The following is a 12,688-nucleotide window of genomic DNA, read 5'->3' as shown; positions in this document are numbered from 1 at the left end:
AGCTAATGTGAGGGGAAGTGGGATTTCACCAAAAAAAGGTGGTTTTTTTAAATTATACATTATAATTAAAGTAAAATTAAAAAAATAATAATAATTTAAAAATGATCGTGACATAAGAAAATAAATTTTCACCTCTCCTCTTGTCCTCGCCTCTTCCCAGCTCATTACAAAAATGCGCCAGACCAAATCAATCTGTTTCAAGGCTCCAAAAAGAAAAAAAAACAACTTGTTATGGCTTTCCATTAAGGCTTTGAGGTCATTTCTGCACCAAAAGGCTTTGTCCTGCATCAGCAAAAGAAGCCAATTTGATAGCAAATGTTAAATCTGTTAATACGTGGTCAGTGTTGGTGCTCAGAGAGAGTAGACGCTTGTATAAAAGGAAAAAAAATGCAAATAAGGAGAAAAAGAAGAAAGGATGGTCATAACACTGCAGTGCACAGAGCACTTTTTGACCTGCAGCCCTCACAGCCCTCTGGGGTGTTTTAAATTTTTTTTTTTTTCCAGACATACAAGGACACTTTTTATGCCAGACAGCCATGACTCTCAGACCAAGAGGATGTCTCCTTTTAGACATTTCTGCTTTATTCCTGAGCATTTCCTGTCGCTTTTACCATTTTTTATTTCTTCCATTTCGCTCTGTTTTTGAAGTTTCATAAAAGCTTTCTCAGCTTTCTGCCTGCCTTATTTTTTAATTATCCAAGAATTCTTACCGCATATTGTTAATAAACTCATAAGAGCTGGTTTGGCTCTATTGGCTAAATGGAAATCTATAAATTTTGCTAAATAATAGAAATGTCTCACTTAGTAAAGGGCGGAGCTTAAGTTAAACTCAATCAGCCAACTGAAAACTTGGCCATTCAGCATCATCATTAGCCTTTATTGGCATTTTTTTCCTCGAAACAGCACTTCGCATAAAACCCTGGCTTATTTTTTGACACTATAATAGCTAAGCGATATTGGGCTGTGTTCAGAGTTGAGATAATCACATGTAGTGAGGATTTAATACCGAAACTACATAAGATGTAACTACAGACGTAAGTGCTATTCATACTGTATATATCATATTAATCTTTCTTATTTTTCTTTTTTAAGCTGTCTCTTGCTTTTGTTACATCATGTTATATTTGACAGCAAAGAAAAATATTGTTTCATTCTTCAGTCTGTATTTTCTATCCCTGATTCTTTTCCTGCTTAAAGTCAAGTGTTTAAAGGTGGTTGTTGTCATGTAAAGAAGATGCAGGTGAGTTGAGGCTTTATTGAAATTTGCAGGCAGACAAATCCAAAATGACAAACAGAAACAGAATCAATAAACATGTGATCAGGTCAGGTGATCAGCAAACAGAGAACACTGGGCAAGGGCAGAACACGAAAACCGAGAACTAAACAAAGTAAAGAAACGACAATGACATATTAGGAACACAACCAATAACAAGACAAGGAAGGAGACAAGACAGGAACCAAAACAAACACATGTCACAGTAAATACAAACGCACATGGCAATGAAAACAGTCACAATAAACCCGAAGCAGACTGTCGCACTCTGGGCTGCATAAGCGCGCTGAGCACTCTGACACTCAGCGCGAGTGGGTGTACCTGACAGAGTCCCCCACCAACAGGGCTTGGTAGGCTGAACCATCAGCCTCTGGCATGAGCATGGCATGGGAGGCCGCACCTCGGCCTCTGGCAGGAGCATGACTAAGGAGGCCGCTCCATTGGCCTCTGGCAGGAACATGGCAGGAGAGACTGCCTCGTTGGTCTCAGGCTGGACCGCCGGAAGCGAGGTCGCCACATTGACCTCAGACTGGAGCTCAGCAGGGAAGACCACCCTGTCGGCCTCTGGTTGGAGCTCTGCAGGGAAGGAGGCCACCCTTCGGCCTCTGGGGGGAACTCTGCAGGAAAGGTCACCCTGTCGGCCTCTGGCTGGAGCTCTGCAGGGAAGGAGGCCACCCTTCGGCCTCTGGAGGGAGCTCTGCAGGACAGGCCGCCCCTTCAGCCTCTGGTTGGAGCTCGGCTGGAGACATTGCTTCCTCTCCAGCCTTCCTCTTGTAGTAGGTGGTAAACAGCTGAATAGGTGGGCCATCAGAGTGCCCCCCACCCCAAAAATTTTTAAGGTCAGGGTTGAACTCTGGACACCCGAACACCTTAATTAAAAGCTCCACAACCTGGGCTACTTTGTTAAGTCTGCTGGCGATAAGGATTTTTTGTCTGATAGACAAACTAATCAAAGGCAAATCAGGAACAGGTGATAACGATGATGACACATTAAGAACACAACCAATGACAAGACAGGAGCTTGCTTTTGCAGCCCGGAGCACCAAAGCGCTCTTCCGGGTTATTTTGACTGTTTTCATTGCCATGTGCATCTGTGTTTGCGTTGACACGTGTGTTTGTTTTGGTTCTTGTCTTGTCTAGACAACTGTATACCTGAGAGTTTTCTAGATGGTAGTTTTGGACACTTCTATTCAAGAAAAATTGTTCAAGAGGAACGAGGAAGAGGAACCTTCCCTGCATAAATAGTGACATAATAAATTATATGGCTAGACTAGCGAGCTACTTAATGCAGCACTGCTCTAATGTTACCCATAACAAGCTAGCTTTACATAATTAAAAACATAAGTAATGTCAATATTACTTATGACAAGCTAGCTAAGTAATGTCAATATTACTTATGACAAGCTAGCTAAGTTTTACTGCATACTCAAATCCATTATTTTATGCTAAGCTCAAGCAATGAAAATAGAAGGAAATTAAATGAGGCTAGTGAAAATATCATGTAACAATTGATTTATTTTATGCTCTGTACTTGTTCAGGCCTTGGAAGATAAATAATGCTAAATTATTGCATATTAGCATGCAGCGAATGACGTACACATAAACAGCAGGTGTAAATGCCGAGGCGAAACTGGAGCATTCATTAACCTCATAGTCATACCAGAATACTGATAGCATGCTAAATGGGGTCTAAGTGATATTATTACACAGTACAGTAATCACGTGTGGGAAGCTAGCCATCTGTTTCAGGCTGTAGATGGAGGATGGAGTGCTGTGAAAAGTAGTCAGTTAGGAGGAAATATTAATGACAAACCATTATTTGCCACTATATGACCCATCATCCCCAGCACGTTTGTTGTTGTGTGTGCGCCTCATTATTGCTTATAATCTGTATGTATCCACAGTTCATGTTTATGGTTCTTGTTTTCACGGCTTTGGGTTTTTTTGTAGTTGTTTTTTTTTTTTTTTTTTTTTTTTACATAATAAATTATCTGCACTTGCACCCACCTCCATCTCCAACCCGTGACAGAAAGAAAGAAATATGACAGTCAAATTACGGCAACACGTGTTCTCAATTTATACATTTTAGGAAATAGTAAATAAAATTATTATTCATAATTATTCATATCTAATATTGAAATATTCATGGGCTTTATTTCAAAATGTCTGTTTTTAGAAAAGGAAATATAAAATAAAAATAAAAGCTTTTAATTTTTTTTCCAATTCTGGCAATGTATTGACTCAATTAGACGAACTAGCCAGGGGAATCAAGCAAGAAGTGATATTAGATAAACTAGTCACCATGGCAACATAGTAAGAAGAACAGGAATCAATGACCATATAAGGAATCTATGGGAATAAATGTGGTAAATTAATAATACATAAATGTGTACAGAGTATGATGGGTCAAAGGGGTAATAATTTTTTTTTTACTTAACATTCCCTTTCTTGCCATGCAAATAACGAAAGCCAGTGGAGATCAGGTTCGAAAACTACTTCCACAAGCCACAAAGTTCAGACCTGTTGGTGAAAAAGCTGAAGTGTAAAACTCAGTGATATCACTTGAGGAATAAACAAGAGAAAGTTTTCTTTTCTCAGGTGGTTACTCAGAGAGAGCAGACAAGGGCTGCTGCTGCTGAAAACCCAAAGTGTGTTTCTGTAAATCCACCCACGAAAACCCTGCACACAGAGTGAACAGAGACGCTCAGATTGCTTCAACCCTTACAAACCTAACTCACCTCACAGAGGTTCTTTGATTCTCCAACACAACCATACACACACACACACACACACACACATGCACACACGTTTTTATAAAACATCCAATGGCCACCAAGACCAAATCAGTGCTCAGAATGAAACATCTTGGACCATATCGTCATCATCAAGCTCTACATTTAGCTACACTGATTTTTAAATTTACACTGATTTTTAAATTTACACTGATTTTTTAGAGAACATTTCTGAAAGAAAGAAAGAAGGAAAGCCATTTCAGAAACATTCAAACTGTAATAAAGTAATTACAATTAAATATATTTATCCTATTAATATTAATATTTATCCTAGTAATAAATGTATTAAGAAAGAAAGGAAGTAAGAAACAAGCAAAAGAAGAAAAAAGAAAGAAAGAAGCAAACAAGCCATTTCAGAAATATTGATTGTGGTGCTCCAGTTACGTTACCTTAGTTATAAAAGGATCAATTACAAACAGGAAAGAAGATAGATAGATTAAAAAACAGAGGTTCTGGTACTGGGACCACAAGCCGCTAGAAGTAAGTTTAGAGATCACACTGTTACTTTAGATGGTCTCTCTGTTTCAAGTAGTCTAACAGTAAAAGATCTCGGTGTGATTATAGACTCTAATCTCTCATTTGAGGCGCATGTAGATAATGTAAGCAGGTTAGCATTTTTCCACCTCAGAAATATCGCTAAGATTAGAAATATACTTTCGCTAAGTGATGCTGAAAAACTAGTCCATGCATTTATCACGTCCAGATTAGATTACTGTAATGCTTTACTATCTGGATGCTCATCTAGATGCATAAATAAGCTTCAGATAGTTCAGAACGCAGCAGCGAGGGTCCTTACTAGGACTAGGAAGTATGAGCATATCACGCCAGTCTTATCTACATTACACTGGCTCCCAGTAAGATTCCGCATCGATTTTAAAATATTACTCCTAACCTATAAAGCATTAAACGGTCTCGCTCCGCAATATTTAAGCGATATGTTAGTACCTTACGTTCCGCCGCGCCTACTTCGCTCTAAGGATGCAGGCTGTCTATCAGTACCACGCGTTGCCAAAACCACGGCAGGGGGCAGAGCTTTCTCTTACCAAGCCCCAAAATTATGGAATAGTCTCCCAGTTAATGTACGTGAAGCAGACACGGTCTCAGTGTTTAAGTCGAGGTTGAAGACTTATTTATTTAACCTAGCATTTAGCGACTAGTGTTTTTATCAAAGGAGTAGATCTGGGGGACTCGTGGATGTTGAGTTTTATCTCCACACGGTGACTGTGAGTGTACCTAACCACTTTCCTTCTCCTTCTGCCGAGCTACACTCCTGAGCTGCCGGTGATCCAGACCTCCCCCCCTTCACTCTGGACCTGTCCACCGGCAATGCTTCATACTGCCACGAAAACGCTTCAGCTGTTTTCCATGGACTACACCAACACACATTGTGCTCACACACACGCACACTACAGTGTAAACCCATATGAGGATGGGTTCTCTGTTGAGCCTGGTTTCTCTCAAGGTTTCTTCCTATCACCATCTCAGGGAGTTTTTCCTTGCCACCGTCGCCCTGCTTGCTCATCAGAGACGGCACACACACACACTTCACTTTACTTTTGTTTGTGTAAAGCTGCTTTGAGACAATGACCTTTGTAAAAAGCGCTATACAAATAAAAATGAATTGAATTGAATAGATAGATAGGCCAAGAAAGAATGGTGAATTAATTTAAACTGTAATAAGTTATTAATTACAATTAAATTACCCTAGTAATAAATAAATATATTAATTACAAAAAAGTAAGATAAGAAGAAAAGAAAGAGAAAGAAAAGCAAGGAATAGTACAAGAATAAAGAAAGAAAAGCAAGGAATAGAAAGAAAAACAGATAGATAGATAGATAGATAGATAGATAGCAATAAAGAATGGTGCATTAATTCAAACTGTAATAAAAAATATTGATTACAAAATTGTAAGGAAAGAAGAAAAGAAAGAAAGAAAAAGAAAAGGAAGGAGTAGTACAAGATAGATAGATAGATAGATAGATAGATAGATAGATGGTGCATTAATTTAAGGCTGTTCTTGTGTCTTTATGATAATAATAATAACAATAATAACAATAATAATAATATAGTGTGTGTTGTATGATTTTGTTGGTGCAATTTTTCCCACAGCATGATTTATTAAGCATAAACATGATGACGATGATGTAGACTGAGCCCATTGTGTTTAACATCTCTGTCTGGATCAGTGTAAGTTCATCTGATTTGACGCAGCAGCAGTGGATTTAGTTGCCAATAACAAGGTCTGTCTGATGAATGGCTCTACAGTGTGTAGATCAGCGACTGACCTCTTCTCGCAATGAACATCTGCGAAGCCTGACATGGAAGAGTGCAGCCAGGTGTGAAATAACTCTCTTCAGCCTTGTCCCAAATCTGATTCATGCCTTTTATTATTTGTGAGGCTCAGAGGACGAGCTGCACTGAAAGAGACGAGGCTTTATTGAGCCAACGCCAGGAACAAAGTTTCTCACGTATTCCTGATAAACCTGATAAACCATTTCACACTCAGACATTTCACACTCAGACATGTACACACTCAGACATGTAAAATCTGAATGATTACAAACTACAGTATACACACGTCTATTCAACCTATACTAACTATCTACACTACCTAAATTATCTAAACTATCACTGGGTCATGTGATTCTGCGCTGACTGCAGCGTAATGTCAGGATGCACAACGTCACATTCGGTGACAGGTTTACACAGATAAGGTTTCTCTTAGAGAAAAAAAGAAGAGAAGAAATAGGAAGGAAGGAAGGAAGGAAGGAGGGAGAGAAGAGAAGAAAGGAATGAATGAACGAATGAAGGAAGGAACAAATGAATGAATGAACAAACAACAGATGGAAGGAAAGGATAGAAAGAAGGAAGGAAGGAGAGAAGAAAAAGGAAGCAAAGAGAAAAGAAGGAAGGAAGGAAGGAAGGAAGGAAGGAACAAATGCATGAACAAAGGAAGGAAAGGATGGATGGACAGATGGAAGGAAGGAAAGAAAGAAGAGAAGAAAAAGGAAAGGACAACTGAATGATCAAAGGGCCGACTGAAGGAAAGGATGGAAGGACAGATGGACAGATAGTTGGAAGGAAGGAAGGCAGGAAGAAAGGAAGAGAAGAAAAAGGAAGTAAGAAAGAAACCAATGAATGAATGGATAAATGACAGACAGAAGGAAAGAATGGAGGATGGATGCACAGATGGAAGGAAGGAGAGAAAGAAGAGAAGAAGAAAAAGAAAGAAAGAAAGAAAAAGGAAGAGAAGAGAAGAGATGGCAGGAAGGAAGAGAAGAGAAAGGATGGGAAGAGAAGAGAAGGAAAGAAGGAAAAAAGGAAGCAAGAGAAGAAAAGGAAAGAAGAGAAGAGAAAGGAAGAAAGGAAGGGGTTTATAATTTGATATCACGGTGTACCTCTGTCGTTTCTCTCCACTGTGGCGTTATACAAATCTCTCAGCAGGAAGGAAAACTGTTCACAGCCTTCATCTCTATTTATATTTGCAAAATTGCCCTATGGAGAAAGAGAATGTATAATAAAGCTGTTATAAACATGTAATAAAAGGGGGCAGGAATAAACCAGGAAGTAACAAGACTGTAAGTGGATGTGGCCTCTGTGCCTGTCTGAATCATGCTGTATCACATCGTATCGTAGTTTTCATACATTAGATCACTGATCATGTATTGAGTCATCTGAGAAACACACGCCCCTAATACACACACCCCTAACACACACCTAACACACACCCCTAATACACACACCCCAACACACACCTAACACACACCCCCAACACACATGTTCATTTATCATCTCATGTCCCACGCTGTGCTAAATGCAAGATGAAAAAGAGTAATCTAGCAGAGGAAGGATTAATTGCCCAGGTGAGTGTATTCCCACTCCTCTCCTCTAACAGCTGAAAATGTCACTTTGTCACTTTTCTGTGAATTTATTAAAATGCCAGCAGATTATTGGCTTGCAAATGTCAGCATCTCCGCAACAGCAAAACTGCAATGAATATACAATCAATTGTACAAACGTCTTTAATATTCAAAGTATGGATGTTAATCGGATAACACTCGAAATAGGCTCCAGTTGGCTGAACAGCAACAGGACATCTTTCTATGCTCATCTCAGCCTCGTTTTTGTCAGGATTAGCGTGCTGAGCTGCTTCTGGAGCAGCATAATGGGGTTTCCTTTGCTGAGTGTGCTTCTGGGCTCTGATTGTAACGAAATCGAGCACTGCTGCGCCTAAACGTGTACGTACCATCCATACTAATGCAGAAACACAGCAGGAGAAATGCTTTCAGAAATCCGTTCACACTGGAGCAAGAACAGTAACGAGACCTTTGTTATTTAATCACTATAACACATGTATGTGAAATAATTGTTCATGTTACTACAATAAATTAAGTTTGTAAATGTTCGTAATTCTATTTCATGAGTTTAACAAAAACCTGCCATTTTATTTAGTTTTTGTTGAAGTTACATATTTTATTTAAGTGGAAATTCTGCCCTTTATTTAAATATGTTGAAAAAATAAGAATTTTTTTAGCATAGTAATAATAATCAATAAATCATCAAATGTTTGTAATCAACAAATCATGCAGTGTAGTATTTCTCTTCAGACTGTTCAGGACAGTTTGTAATTTTCTTTCATCAGTTTCAAATTATTATAATTATTATAATTGTTATACTGGTTTTACATGCTTTTGTTCTTGATATGAGGAACAATATGATGGATATGTTGTTGAAATGTTACATATGTTCAATCTAAAGAAAAAAAACTATTTATGTCTAGCAGACTTTGGAGTATTTAAAAAAAATAGAAGCCAATGAATATCTGTTTTTTTTTCACACAACTGAGCAGGTATAAGTGGTTTCGGATTAAAAGGTTGCACCATTTCAGAGAGTAAATGTCATCGTGTTATTGTCTTATTTTCCACTTAACTGCTTCTGTGATTTTTGTGTGTGTGCGCGCGCGTAGGAGTGAGTGTGTATATGACAATGGCTTTGGAGCAAAAGATTTAATCCATTAGCATTCACTCCAAATTGGAAAGAGAGACTAAGAAACTCTGATAATTATATGATTTTTCTATTGTAATCACTCCCTAACTTACTGTCAGAAAGGGTATGGATGAACTACATTGATACTCTCATGACTTTCTTTAAGGATAAATACCTAAACTGAATGTTGCTAGAACCGAAGTGTAGTACATTGGAGGCACAGAGAGAGACAATACATCCTGCAGTCCTCCAGAGAGACAGTAACTGATTAAACACTCAGGCCAGATGTAGGGATAGACGGTTTGTCTTTATGGTGATTAAAGTTTGTTGTGTGAAGCAATCAGATGAAAGCATCTGTGATGTTAATTCCAAAGTTCAGAATGTTGTTGATTAATTTTCTAGTACAACAGCTCTGACAATAGTGCAGGTTTATATTAATGCACTCCTTCTAATACACTATCATTTCGGAAAGGGTTGGTGACCCTGGACAGGAAACAAACCCTGGTTGTGGTGGTGATAACCCAACAACTTAACCGCTGCTCAACAGGCTAGGCTAGACGCAACTGCAGAGAAACTCCTGGGTACAGAGATAAACAGAATAAAACAGAAAAAATCTTTCCTTCCGAAAAATTCACCAAAAGGGCAAACAGAGATACAAAAAACAATCCAACCGTAAAACACATGAATGTTAAGTCCAAAAAAAAAAAAAACAAGTAATAATGCAAAATTCACAAAGATCTAAAGAGGCCAAAAATAAGAAAAGATTCCAAAAAGGAAAAAAAAGGTAAAAGATTAAGTCAAAAGTCAAAAAAGGCAGGCAGCAAAAGACTTAGTAACAAAAGCAAAGGCAGTGGCTAGGTACTCACATGAGAAGCATGATGATTCAGCAATGAACAAAGAAAAAGGAGGGTATAAATAGTCTAGCAAATCGGGGCAGATGAAAACAATAACGAAGGTTAACAGTGTAAGTGGAAAAAAAGAGAAAACACAAAAGCAGCATGTCTCCATCTAGTGACCAAAGTCTATATAGTACAAAATCCAACCCCCCCCACCGAATTAAGTCCAGGCCGAGAATGTTCCAGGAAGAACCACAGGAGCGTTCTTCTGGGCCATAACCCTAGCAGTTCACAAAGTATTGGATGTGCCCACAGACTACACAAGAGTCCAGCAGGCAGCAGATGGTGAAAGCAGGGTGATTATCAAAGAGATGTGGGCGGGGGGAAGGGCGGGTAGAAGGGGAAAGGGCGCTGGGGAGCATAGGTTTGAGACAGGGGGTTTGAGGTGGGATTGATCCTCATTCAGGGGAAGAAGGAGATGATATGCCACTGGACGAACCGGGAGGCTAGTTTACATTACTCTACTCAGAGGGGAAGGTCCCGGGTGGAGAGCCAAACCCTCTGAACAGGGTGCAAAGTTGGGGTGGGTCTGTGCTGCTGGTTGGCCTAAAGATGATGGCACTGAGAGGCCAATTGTAGAGCCTGCCACACCTTTGTCCAGGTGCACTGACAGCAACAAACCAACTTCTGTGCTGAGGGGACCCTGACCATAAGGCTCCTACTCCGGCAACAGTGGGGGCTGGTACTTGAACTGGCACTCAAACTGGGACATCCCGGTAGAAGAGCAGCATAGAGTGTTGTGCGCATACTCTGCCCACAGGAGGTAGTTGTTCCAGAAGCTTGTGTTGGTGGATGCCAGGCAGCGCAATGCCTTCTCCAGGTCCTGGTTCAACCTCTCCATCTGGCCATTGGACTCAGTATGGAAACCAGAAACCAGCTGGCTGATGCCCTGTTCAGCCGACAGAACGCCCGCCAGAACTTAGAGGTAAACTGCGGCCCCCGATCACACACCAGGTCCTGTGGGATACCATAGACTCAGAACACATGTGTACACATTAGTTCAGCTGTGACTTGAGCAGAGGGGAGTCTAGGTGAAGGGATCAACTGGCATGCTTTGGAAAATCTATCGAGTACCACTAGAATGACAGAATTACCTTGAGAGGTGGGTAGTCCTGTTATGAATTCTAGTGATATGTGGGACCATGGTCATTTGGGGATGGGTAGTGGATGGACTAGTCCCTGGGGGTGTTGTCAGGGATCTTTGCTCTGGGCACAGGTGGTACAAGCAACCACAAATCTCTGTGTATCTGCTTCCATGCTGGGACACCAAAAGCACCTCTTGATGAATTCCAGGGTCTGCATAGAACCAGGATGACCAGTGAAGCAAGAGCCATCCCCCCACTGAAGTACCTGGGCATGTACAGAAGCAGGGACAAGAAGTCAGTTGGGAGGACCTCTTGGTTCTGGTACTTCTTGCTGTGCCTATCGGACAACTGTCTCAATTCCCCGGTGAACTGGCACTACAATGATGGAACTAGGGACAATGGGTTCAGGGACTCAGGTTAGCTCTGGTGGTTGAAACAGCCTGGAAAAGGCCTCTGGTTTGAGGTTCTTGGAACCAGGACAGTAGGAGAGGTTAAAATGAAATCGGTTGAAGAACAGAGAACATCTGGCCTGACAGGGGTTTAGTCTCTTGGCCTGCTGGATATATTTGATATTCTTGTGGTCTGTCCACACAGTGAATGGTTGTTGGGCCCCCTCCAACCAGTGCCTCCACTCATCCAAGACCAACTTTATGGCCAGCAGTTTTCTGTTGCCAACATTGTAATTCTGTTGAAACTGCGGATGAACTGCCAATAAAAGTTCGCAAAGCCCAGAAAGCGCTGAACTTCTTTCACAGAAGAGGGTGTAGGCCAATCTGACTGCCTTGGACTTCTTGGGGTCCATCTGGAGATTGCTCTTAGAGACAATTATGTACAAGTTGTTCCTTGGGAGGCACTGGGGCATTCATCAGGCTGAACGGCATGCCCCGGTACTCATAGTGACATGTTGGGGTGTTGAATGCAGTCTAGTCTTCTACTCATCTAAGTCCTTGATGCTCTCCAGGTGGTAGTCATTCCTAAGGTCCAATTTTGTATACACAGTGGCTCCTTGCAGTAGCTCAAAAGATGTTGACATGAGCGGGAGAGGTTAGCAGTTCTTGATAGTCACCTTGTTAAAGCCCCAGTTATCTATGCCATGGTGAAGACCACTATCTTTTCTCCAAGAAAAAGAATCCTGCACCTCCCGGGGAGGTACCAGCAGCCAAAGAATCTCTGATGTATTCCTCCATGGCTTTGGTCTTGACTCCAGAGAAGGAAAAGATTCTTCCCCTAGGTCATAGGAGAGGTGAGGAGGGAGACTGGTCACTTTTTTCTTGCTGAACACCTCCTTCAGGTCATGATACTCGGGAGGGACTCGGGACAAATTGGGAAGTTCTACACACTTGGGAGATGAAGGCAAAGGTGCAGGGAAATGGCATGTGGCATTTGGACCCCACTCAAGCACTAACCAAGTGGACCAGTCTATGAAGGGTTGTGCGGCTCAGCCATGGGAGGCCCAGGACAATGAAACTCAGGAGAATCAATAAGGTGGTACTGCAACTTCTCTTTGTGGTTATTGATGGACCGGCATACAGGAACAGTGAGGTGGTGAACCATTGCACAAAAGGATTTTCCATCCAGGGCAATAACCATTAAAGGCAGCTCAAGGTTGACCAGGGTTATTTGGAGATTCTTGGCAAGGGAGTCCATGAAGTTGC

The sequence above is a fragment of the Pangasianodon hypophthalmus genome, chromosome 4 (genome assembly GCF_027358585.1).
Source record: "Pangasianodon hypophthalmus isolate fPanHyp1 chromosome 4, fPanHyp1.pri, whole genome shotgun sequence".
Lineage (NCBI taxonomy): Eukaryota > Metazoa > Chordata > Actinopteri > Siluriformes > Pangasiidae > Pangasianodon > Pangasianodon hypophthalmus.
Note: the sequence above shows the minus strand (reverse complement) of the source record.